This window comes from Alligator sinensis, unplaced genomic scaffold (assembly GCF_000455745.1).
Source record: "Alligator sinensis unplaced genomic scaffold, ASM45574v1 scaffold545_1, whole genome shotgun sequence".
Lineage (NCBI taxonomy): Eukaryota > Metazoa > Chordata > Crocodylia > Alligatoridae > Alligator > Alligator sinensis.
The window spans coordinates 1416005-1428103 of NW_005842209.1; the positions used below are offsets into that span (position 1 = coordinate 1416005).

The window sequence follows — 12099 nt, forward strand, 5'->3', positions numbered from 1 at the left end:
AAGAAATTTTAATAATGGGAAGTGTAACTACTGGCCCCACCTATAGTATAGATCTTAGTTAATTATCCAAGTTCATATAAACACAGTTAAAAATCTATCTTGCCTTCTTCTACATGTTAGGAATCAGTACTGAAACGCAATTAGTTCTGAATCTAGTTTACAGTCTTCTATAGCTCAGGAATCAGAACACTGGGCGCAGCTACATGAGACATTGAGTTGACTAATTAGCTCCACAGTAAATGTCTCAGCATCTACATGTGTGGCCCTATTAGGCTGCAGTAAACTAACAAACTCCACTGCAGGTTAGTACTTGTAAATAAGTACTACCCTATGGAAGAGCTTTAATGCTCAGCAATGCATGTGCAGATGCTGATGAGGCTGGCTGGTGCTTCAGTGCAGGGGGCTGCCTGCCACCTAGCCCTATGCTGGAGCACCTCATGCCCCAGCCAAGTCAGAGCAGCTCTGAGCTGGCAGGTTGACCCCTGGGCCTCCTGCCAACTGGAGCTGCTCAGACCCAGATCAGTGTGCTGCAGTCCCAGGCACACATTCAAATGTGGTACCCAGGAGCAATAAACTCGGGTGTGATGTTTGCCAGTCTATTGTCTACATGTGCAATTAATTGGAAGTATATCCACTGCTTGCTACCAATAGCTGAATAACATTTATGCTTGAGTGTAGGCAAAGCCTGTGAAAAGTCAAAGCCTATTTTTTGTTCCCTGGTCCCTTTTTTTTTTTTTTTGTATCCTTTTCAGTAGTAAGGATTTGGATGTTCATTCTGTTTCTAACTAGTATTGCACAATTTAATTCCTCTCTTCTGGGCTATAGGGAGGATATGCTTCACGTAACAGCATCTTTGAGCATATAGATTCTTGTAATATATTTGTAATTGATGCTTCAAATGCTCCAAGTATTGGCACTTTTGATGTTTCAAACTGAATTTGGGCATTCATCAGGGATCATTTCCCCAGCATGCAAAAGGATCACTTTGTCAACCTCCTGCCGTGTTTCCCCATTTGAGACCAATGCTGTAGAATAGCTATGCTTCCGTTAGCAATAACAACTCAGTGCATCATGGTGGATTTTCCTTTTTCTTCAAGTCCTGTTCAGAGACTATCATGTGGCTCATATAACATTCAAATGAATTTTCTTTTTTTATTTTCTGTGTGCCTTTCTATGGTCTAAAAAGTGCCTTTAAATTCCATTAAAATTATCCAAAAAATATTTATTCACTATGCAGAATTATTTGAGAAGAGACTCTTCATTCAAGCAGTTTTCAATTTTGTACATTTGACTGCAACACCTCTGTATAGCCATATTAAGAATTTAACCTTTGGCCACAATTAAAGGAATCTATAGGAAGCATCTAAAGGATACCAAGGTGATCAGGAACAGCCAGCATGGATTCACCAAGAGCAAGTCATGTCTGACCAACCTGATTTCCTTGTATGATAAGGTGACAGGCTCTGTGGATGGGGAGAGGTGTGATATACCTTGACTCAGCAAGGCTTTTGACATTCTCTCCCACAATACTCCCATTAACCACAAGCTAAGGAAATACAGAATAGCTGACAGTATTGTGACAATCATTGTGTTCAACAAGTAGTTATCAATGGCTCAATATCTAATTGGGAGGTGGCATGAAGTGTGGTTCCTTAAGTGCTGGGTCTGGTATTTTTTTTAATATCTTCATTAAAGATTTGGACAAGAGGATTGGGTGCATACTTAATGAATTTGTAGACAACACCAAGTTAGGTGGACTTATAGACACTCTAGAGGATAGAGCTACAAGTGAGCATGACCTAGATAGACCAGAGAAATGGTTCACAGTCAATCAGATGAGATTCAGCAAGGACAAATGTAAAGTCCTGCACTTGAAACAGAATAATTGCATGCAAAAATACAGAGGGGAAATAACTAGTTAGGCTGCAGTACTTCAGAAAAGGACCTGGTGGTTACACTAGATGATAAGCCAAATATAAGCCAACAGCGTGATCGGGTTGCAAAAAAAAAAAAAAAAAGGCCATCAGCATGCAGGATTGTATTAGCAGGAGTGTCACTTGCAAGTCAAGGGAAGTGATTCTTCCATTCTATTCAGCACTGGTGAGACCTCACCTGGAGTACTGTGTCTGCTTTTGGACCCCTCATTTCAAGAAAGACATGGATAATTTGGAAATAATACAGTGCAGAGCAACAGAAATATTTAGGGGCCTGGGAGGCAAAACAAATGAGGAAAGACTGAAAGAACTAGGGTCTGGCGGAAAGAAGACTAAAGATTGGGGGGGGGGGGGAAGAGGGGGTTGTTAACAGTCTTCAAATACCTGAAGGACAATTCCAGAAAAGATGGAAATAGGTTTTTGTCTCTGGCCATAGGGAACAGGACCAAGAGCTATGTCCTCAAGTTTCAGCAGGGGAAATTTAGGTTGGAGATTAGGAGGAACTTTCTGACTCTGAGGGTGGTCAAGCATCTGAACAGGCTACCTAGAGAAACTGTGGAACCTTCATAGTTGGAAGTTTTCAAGAGCAGGTTACACAGTCACTTTGCTGGGATGGTCTAGTCAGGGATGATCCTGCCTTGAGCAGGGGGCTGGCCTACATGACTTTGTGAGGGCCCTTCTAGTCCTACTTTCTTATGATCCTACATTTTTCCTCAGTGCAATCTGCCAGTGAATACCGTACTGCAGAATCATGGCTTAATTAACATCAAGTTTTAGCTGAAAAGTGGTATAAGCATGGGCCAATCCAGGAGTTTGAAAAAGGGGGTGCAGATGGTGTGGTGCATCAACCCATATAACACAACACACAGTTTTCCCCAGTTAAAAAGAAATGAGATTCATTACTAATATTCTGGGGACTTAGAGCACATTGCAACACAATTGTATCTGTTTCTGCATTGATTTTAAACAGTGTAATATAGCCCTAACTTGCTGTTATGTATAAAAACACAATAAACTAGGCAAAAATAATGAAAAGATAGTGTTTCATTAGCCCTGTAGTAATTAGAGTTAAGTGTACATCTTTTTGTACAAGAAAATCTAGCCTTCTTGAACATGTTGGCAATGTATCAAATGCTTCACTAAAAGTTATTTCCATGCCTAAGTTTAACTGAGTTATTTTTTTTTTTAGCTAGAGTTAAAAGTCTGCCATCTGGTTACGTAGAAGCTACATTACCAAGATCAGCTAACAAATACCAGAATTGCTGAAGAAAGGATAACTTGATTAGTAGAACATCAAGACCGTTAAAAAGGAGAGAGGGTCATTAACACCTGTGGAATTAAGTATTTGGAAAGAATCAGGTAGATTTTAATGAGATATGAAGTCAATTTTTGCCTGAATAGAAATGCTGCTGCTGCTTCTAGGCAGTTGATTTTAAACTTTGGGTAAAGAGGAATCAAAGTGGGAGGTGCAACTGCACCCCTCATGGATCTGCCCTTGGGCATAAGCTCCTAAGATATCATATCTTAATTAAATAGAAACTTTAATTGAAAAAATAATTAAAAACTACACTAACTCAAAAGTTTCTTAATGTTGTCATTAGAAAAATATTGATAAGCTTTAAAATATAACATACAGGTAATTTTAAAAAATTTTACTCAGAAATTGAAAGAATTCCTATATATGACTTCATTTTTAGTACCTGAATTTCACAGTAGTTTTAGAAACAGTGTAATTGTGTACAAGAAGAATTTTTTTCATAGGTCAGGTCAGATTTGCACATCTGCCCTAAAAAAAAATTAATAATGCTGCTGTGTGATAATTCAAAGATGATTCTGCTACTAGGCTGGAGGTATCACCACATAAAAATATCAGTGCTTTTCCATTGTTCCAAACATAGTGGTTCCTGTATGGCTAATTGCTTTAAAAGTATTAATAGAACATTAATTTATGACCATGTTAGAGATTGTTGATGATATCATCATTTTATGTATGCCTTCAGAAAAGTGTACTCATCTGAGGATAGTTGAGTAATGGTTATTACTGAGTATGTAGCAGGCGTGCCACCTGTGGAGAGGGATCTCAATGGTTTCAGCCATGGATAGAAGCCAGAACCAGGGAGGAAATGTTATGCCCTACAGTTCATCAAGCTAGAATTCAATCCATCGTTTACACTACTCCTTCTCATATAGCTAGCACACTATAACACATAATCATGTTATATAATATGGCATACCTCAATGTGTTTTCCTTTGGGTCTATCAACACTTAATGCTACCTGCCTGCCAAAGGATGGTATTTGCCAGCACCTGTAAAGTGGGAGTTCACAATCAGAGTTATTTTACTACCACCCTGACTTGAAGTAAACAATAAGAGAAGGAAATAGCATCTGCATAGTCCCAGCTTTGAAAAAAGCAAAATCAAGAATTTTTAATGCAGCAGCAAACTGTTAACTGTGTTTAAAAGAAAATAAGTATTCTAAGTATAACTAAATGACTCTACAGGAAGACATGCAAAGGCTTTAATTTAGTAACGTCTACACCATAAAATATTAGTCAAGTGCTAGCATAGCCATTAATACTCTTTTAAACACAAGGCAATTTCACAGTCTCATTTACCAACTGGAATCTCCCAAGTCTAGTTGGTAATTGTGCTTTTTATTCATCTCTGTAAATTCAATTTAGTGCTTTTTAGTAGTTTCTTAGCACAAATGCATTGAATGTTGTTAAATTGGATTAATAGCTTTTATGTGATGTATATTATGTATATGTTAAACTGTAGGTTTCCTCTCATATTGTGGCAGTCTCTTTTTATAATGCACAGTTTTTTATTTTTTAGATTTTATTTCATTGATTTTTCCTGGCGGTAATATTTTTGTAATATATGTTTATGATATATGTTTTATAAATAGAACTTACTTTAGGAATGTGGGGTTATGGTCATCTTTAGCTCACGTCACATTGTTTTGGCCTGAGGCAAGCCTGGGGATAAAATCATTTCAGGTGGGTTAGAACCTAGATAAATAACCATAAAAGTCTTTTTTAGCAGTATTTCTTTTTTTAATTTATATCCCTAGCTTTGCTTAAAATAGATGCAAAAATCAGAGTATTGTGCACTGGCCTTGTATTCTAAAAGGTTTCTTTAGAGTTCATGTGTGCTTTTTAAATTATAAGCAGATGTTTACTTCAGTTCTTCATGAATTTGATTTCCTTCCTGCCTGATATTAGTGATGCTTTAAGTTTCAAGACTGAAAAAGACTAAATTAATAAGTTAGAAAGTATGAATGTGCAGGTGTCTTCAAGCACCAAGGTATTCAATAGACATGGTACATCTAGTCATCCTCACACAGTATTGTGACTTTTCAGTCTACATCTTAACTGCTTAGTCTATATTCAAATATACTTGACTGATTGACCCCACAAGTACTGAATACTAGGGCTGTGCAAAGCTTCAGTCACTGATTCTATTCGGCGGCAATATCTCCAAATCTGAATCAAATCAGGAGACACTTTAGTCTCTCTGAATCAAACCAGAACCCTCTGAATCAATTCAGAGACATTTGGAAAGATTGAGAGAATTGGACATAGACACAGCTTTAAATGTTTTTTCTACATACCTCTAGGTAGCAGGAGACTCATGAATACTGCTATGTTGGGGCATATGAAGTGTCCCACAGGAGCACCAGGGCTCCCCAGCACACTTGGCAGCAGACCCAGAAGTGGACCAGAAGCACTTCCAGTCCACTTCCAGTTCTGCCAGGGAGTGTGCGGGGGGCCTGTGCCCCCCCCCCCCCGGCTTCCCCCCCCCCCCCCCGGCTTAGCAACTGGTGCCTCCTGGGTCTGGGGGAGGCACCCGGGGTCCCCCCACAACCACTCACCAAGCCAGGGGAGGGCATAGGGGTCGTCCCCCCCATGTGCTCCCTAGTGGACCCAAAAGTGGATTGGAAGGGTTCACCACCGAGCACATGGGGGTGGGGCCCCCACACTCCTGTGGGATGCTCCATCCACCCCAGCATTCACAAGCCATGCTGTTACCTCGAGGTATATAAAAACAAAAAACAAAAAAACCACAGTTAAAGCTGTGTCTATGGCTGAATTGCTAATTCTCAGAATCAGCATCGAATCCCCAGATTCGGATTCAGCCAAATCAAATTTGGGACAGCGATCTGAATCAACGAATCAAATCACTGTCCCCAATTCAGGCCAAATTCAAATCAAATGTGACCCACTTCGCACACCCCTACTGAATACCATCAAAAGGCTATTTACGTCTTCTGCTTCCATGTTCTATTAAACAGCAAAGGTGGGAAGCACACAACTAAAGCCATGTGTGTTATGTGACCTATGCAAATATTCAACATATAAGATACTCAAAGTGCACGTTGAGTTGCTGTGCCCTCACTCCTGATGTGGAAGCAGCTTAGCCATGTTAGCCTAGCCCTGCACACAGCCTCTAAACTCTGCTTCTCAGTGATACTAATTAGCTCATATGTGGCCCTGCATAAACACAGCTATACTGCTTCTGGTTCAGGAGTTAGCAAACATGCAACATCTTTGCATGGCACTGCTTTTCATTGTAAGCGAGTAGTGTAGACGCAAGTGCTATCTAGGTATGTCTATGAGGCATCATGCAGAACCAGCTGCTTGTTCTGTTCATGCTCACTCTCAAACTAGAAGCAATAAAGACATGTTAATGTAGCCCTTTTTAGGGCACAAATGTCTAACACTAGTTCTTCACATAAGTTTAGAAGTCATATAAAACTATGTGCTTTTTAGTAACTGGTTGTACATATATCTTTCAAAGAAGGTATATGTTAACATATATGCACTGTCAGATACTTGAAGGTGATATAGCTGATAAGTTGTGATTAATTTGTTTATCAAGCATGCTCAACTTGCCCTCTGCCCACTAATCAAATGATTTTGAACACACTCAAGTCCTCCAAATCTCTGAACAGCTTCCAGGTACTTCAAATATTTTTAACTTGATGCACATACTAAGGAAATGTATCCTCCCCACTCCTATCCCTCCACTGAATCTCCCAATTTCCCTCAAAAAATTCTCCTATCTGAGGCCCAGAACATAAACATTCCAATCCTGGATGAATAAGCCTTTCCAAGAGGAAAAAAGGAAATGAAAGTGTCACAAATGAAAAGAGTCCAAGAGTCACAAATGAAAAGTCTTATATCTCATGTCACTTTGGTGCTAGAAACAGGAGCTTAATTCTGTGGCTTATTGGAAATTTGCTTCCCACTAGGCATATCTAAGCAGGACACTTAATGCGCAGCAGCCTAATTCTGTGCAATAGCATGCTGGGCAAAAACCATGCTACTACAATACTGCACAGTAGCATTAAGCTACTGCACAGTAAGTGTCACTAAAAAAACATGCATTGGCACTACTGCGCAGTAAGGCTAGGAACAAAGTTGCACATAAACTGGTTTAAGTAATCAGAAACTTCAAAATGGACTTGGTTGAATGTAGTATTGGACTTAACCGATTTGAGTCAAACCAGTTTATGAAACTTCTGTCCCAGACCCCTTCCTGGTTCAATCTGAAATCAGAGTCCCCCAGCACAGTGGCAACATGCACAGGGTGCACAGGGGTGCACATGCACCCCCTGAGAGCACTGGCACACTCCCTGACAGGCCGTACTCCCTGCTTAAGTGATGGGCAGGTGGGGGCAGGCAGGAGCACTGGTGCTCCCTGTCACAGGGAGAGACAAACAGGGAAGACCCCAAAGCCCAAGGAAGGAGCCCCAAGGCCAGGAAATGGGGGAAGCAATAGGAAAAACAAAAGTAAAAAAAGAAAATTTACCCGCAGCAGGACTTGAAGCAAAACAGGAGCAACAGGGAAAGCCTGCACGGGTTATTAGCTGTGCCTTCATTCAGCTGCGGCCAGCGGGTGACATCAGCAGTGATTGCCGGCCAGCAGAAATAAAAATTATGGCGCACAGAGGCCGGGGGGCAGATATTGGTTGGAGCCCCAGCCGTTGGAGAGGGCCAGAAGTGCGGGACTGAGCAAGAGGCAACGATCACCAGTAGAGGAGGAGCCGACGCCTCAGGCTGCAAGGGAAAGGTCGGCAGCAGCAGTAAAGACAAACCAGCACCAGGAACAGGAGTTCCGGTGATGAGCAAGGTAGAGAATAAGTAAGAAACCTGGAAAACCCCCGGGACCAGTAGTTTCCACGGAGGAGAAAACGCTGATCCTCCTTACAACGCCCAAGCAGGTGGGACGGTGGAGGGACTGAGGGCGCATGGAGAGACACCAAAAGGGGAGGAGCCATATTGGAAAGACTCAGAGAGAGAGGGCGGCTATACTGGGAAGACCCAGAGAGAGGGCTACAGGGCTGTGAAATCCCAAAAGGAGGGCTGCAGAGTGGTGAAGACCCAGAGAGAGGGTCATAACTTTTGGAGGCCAAGGGAGAGTAGCGGTAGCCAGGGCGGTAGGGACCAAGCCGCAGGGCTGGGCAATCTGGAGAGGACCCTGTTGAGTGAATAGGAATGTGGAGGGGCTATCTAGGGTCCCCAAGGAGGCATGGTGTTGGTGGTGGTTTTCTTGTGTTTGTTGGTTCTTTTCTTTGGCTAGAGAGAGTATTTGTGTTTCCCCACGTCAGAAAGGGTGAGGAAGGGCGAAAACAAGGAAAACGGGAAGACGAGCCGAGCACCTGGTGTGAGCGGGGATTGCAGAGCACGAGATCGGCCACAAGAGCGACAGTGACCCACCAGGCTGGGTATAGGGTGAGGTAGTGGGGACGTGGAGCCTCACGGAAGACCTCTGAAGGAGCAGGTGTCTAACGAAGGTAACCGCACCGTACTAAGCTCTCCCACTGGAAGAGATTCAAAGTCGTGGCAGGAGAGAAGGGGGTGATTTGTGGCACGTGTGAAGACCTCCCGTAAGACCACCTGCAACGGCAGGGCTGATCCCGGTGAACACCTGAACCAGGGAAGCACAGGACAAGATGTTCAAGGCCGGGCGAGCACACTCCCCTGTGAGCATTGGCCAGGGAATGGGAGTGTGGGATGAAGCGCCACAGCGACTTCCAGGAGCACCGTGGCTGCTTCCCGGTCAGCACAATCAGCTGCAGAGGACCTTTCCCCCCCACCCCCATTCGGTGAGTTTGGCCACAGGGGGAACCCCTCCCCCCCCAATCATTGACTGGTCACTGGGGGAGCATGTCCCCCCCCCCTGAATAAAGGTGGCACCAGTTGCCCATGCCCCAGCATCCCAGCATGCTTTCCAACCCTGGACTGGGCTGTGCTGTGCTGTGCTGTGCTGTCTGCTCCAGAGGGACAGGGCTGGCCCTGCCCCTCTGCTCTCCGGCTGGAGCAGTGAGGGTGGGCTCACTGGCTGGCTCACTGCCACCCCGCTCCCCACCAGGCAAACCCCAGCTGGAGTCTGGGGCCAGGGAGGTGATTAAATTCACCTTCCCCTGAATGCGGGGCTGCCCTGCCCTGCTAAAAACTTAGTCCTGGCTGCAACTGTGGCCTACAAATCCCAGAGGCACCCAAAAGCAAGAAGAGGAAGTGATGAGCAACCCTGTGGAGTCCTGACACTTTGATGCTAGACTGCAAATCCCAGAGACTTTGGGAGCAGTAGGAAGAATAAACAAACACACAGCCCAGGATGTGTTTATAATTTTCAATTTTATAGTTTTTCAGAGAGGGAGCTATTCTTGTTCAAGCATTGAAATCATAAAAGCTACTAACTTCCCTCCTCCCCCTCTGCCCAGGCATAGCATGGGATGGGGCCTGGCCACACCCCCTCTACTTCAGCAGGGAGGGGGAAAAAGCCTTGGAGTGTCTGGCAGGCATGTTCTAGCACCCCCCAACTTCTGGCTTGAGCCACTGAAGGCATGTGGCTGTATTTCCTGAATCAAAAGTGAATGTGTTCATTTGTTTATTGGTTCAAATTCTGCAGCTTAGACTAACCTGCAAAGACTGAATGAATTCGGCCTCAGGCTTTTTGACTAACCGTACTTAGCCACTATGTAGTTAGTGTGCATTTAGTTAAGCAAGAATAAATGTGTAGATGTGCCCACTGGAATGTAGCACTCAGTTCCATGCCTTCAAAGAACCTGAGATAACAGACTTTAAAGTAAGGATGTAGTTGCACAGAGAAATTGTTTCATTCTAACATAGAGATTTTTATTGCCTGGATTATCATAGGACCAGATCCAAATTGGTGAACCAGGGGCCTAAACAGGTTTTAGGCAGAATTTTGGATGCTTACTCACAAGAGGTAACCCAAACTAAGCGTGACCTAGGAGCTACAAATCCCCTTATATGTATCAATTTGTTATGGCTTATACTTTTACCAAGATGCCTAAATTTTAAGTTACAAGCGTGCATAGAAGCACTCCTTATGAGAAACTAGCCATCTAACTCCTGTCTAAGCCCTCTTGAAATCCAGAATTGAGGGAAGGAAGTACTTCAACTACCCCAGGAAGCCTGACCCATTAGGTCCACTACGTACATACATAACCCACACCCAGTTCCAGTAAAAGCAGATCAGCCAAAATGATATTCACTCAAAAATATGACTAGAAGATAATGGGGTCTGAGTGGTGCCCACTTTTGCAAAATAGCCTAGTTGTTTTAACATTTGCCCTGGATGGCATAAACAGGTTTGGTATCTAAGGCTAGAACCCAGGGCACTGCCCTCCCACACTGGACTACAGATTTATGGCCCTCTTCCTTCCTTATGACCCCAAGAGTCTTTCAGTCTTAGTTGCCCAGCTTCACCCAGATCATGTACCCTCCTGCTTATTCTGTAACTTCATGACTGGGCACTCTTGCAGGAGATGGGAACTTGCATTTGAAACTACTCAGGCTGAAGATCACTTGAATCCACATCACTCACTTCCTTAGTAAGTGCTCTAACCACCCTGTGACAAGGGGGCCTCCTCGGGGCTGACCTCCAGGGCCCGCCCCCTGTCTTGTGGGCAACCGCCCGCCTATCTCGTCCACCACGCCTTGGTGTTAATTGATTCAATTAAGATGTCAATTAAGCGGGAGGCTACCCATTTTAGTGCCCCAATGCCAGGGGGTGCTCTCTGCGGCTCCTACCTCCCCAATACTGCAGCCCAAGCCTCACAGATGGCATCATGGTGTTCACATAATCACCGGCCCCACACTGGGCCCCAGAATCTTTCATACAGGACCCCTCTATGATCCTTCCGATCAGGCGGTCTCTCCGCCATCATCCATGCTACCTAGCCCCCCCGAAGCTACTTTCCCCTCCCGGGCGTGATCCCCCCGGGACCTTCGGCTACTAGCCCTGGCCCACCTCCAGGCCAGTCGGAACACCAGGCCCCCAGCTCTTGGGCATCCCTCACGGTGGGCCCCTGGCCCTTTTGACCCTCCTGGTCCTGGCCCCAGCTTGGGCCAGTCAAGGGTACTCTCTCCTTTGGGCTGGGTCTCTAGCCCCACACTCTGTCTCCGGGCCTCACCGTGCCACTACTCCTCTTCTCCCAGGGGCAACCACAGCACCACGCCCAGTACTCATTCACTCTCTCGGGGTCCACCCTCTGGGCCCCTCCACAAACAGGGTTACCCACCCAGTGGTGGGAGCTAGGGGTAAAGGCGCCCCAACCCACCTTTCACCGGGGTGATAACTGGCCTGGCATTTCCTGGGGGCTCCCATGCCACTGAGAGCCCCACCAGGCTACCCGCTCCCGGCAGGGTGCAGTTTCAGGTAATGCCCAGGACCAGGAGCCTCCTTACCAACCCCTTGCAGCTCCCCCTTACCTCCAGGTCATTCACAGCAGCCCTACAGCCAGGCAATGTTGCTGCCTCCTCCTGCAGCCAAACTGCCCTGTTTATATAGGCAGCCCATGCCTCAAAATGGCTGCCCTCGTCAGGCACCTGGAGGCTGCCAGCTCCAGGCCCTTAAAGTGGCAGACACACCCTGTGCTCTGCCACACACCTCCCCCCTTAAATCATCACTGCCCCCTCACACTGGGGCTCCTCAATGCCGCCGCCCCCTCACACTGGGGCTCCTCATCGCCACCCCCTCACATTGGGACTCCTCATTGCTGCCCCCTCACACTGGGACTCCCCATGTTCTCAAGCCTCCGGTCTTTTAGGCCCCATGCACTGCTATCCTCTTTTAACTGGGCTCACCATCCTGCTATCCCCTTTCCTGAAGCTATCTTCCCCTCTTGGG

At 45.2% G+C, this 12099-nt stretch overlaps 1 long non-coding RNA gene across 1 annotated transcript in view; it reads right to left on the minus strand.

Annotated features, from left to right (window-relative positions):
• Positions 1-11719, minus strand: part of LOC102386265 — a 14453-nt gene extending 2734 nt beyond the window's left edge. The window contains exons 1-3 of the long non-coding RNA XR_324205.2: positions 11682-11719; positions 4851-4913; positions 4169-4241 (exon numbers count right to left, since the gene is read on the minus strand). This is a non-coding gene — a long non-coding RNA (uncharacterized LOC102386265). The remainder of the gene's footprint in view (positions 1-4168; positions 4242-4850; positions 4914-11681) is intronic.
• Positions 11720-12099: the final 380 nt, after the last annotated feature.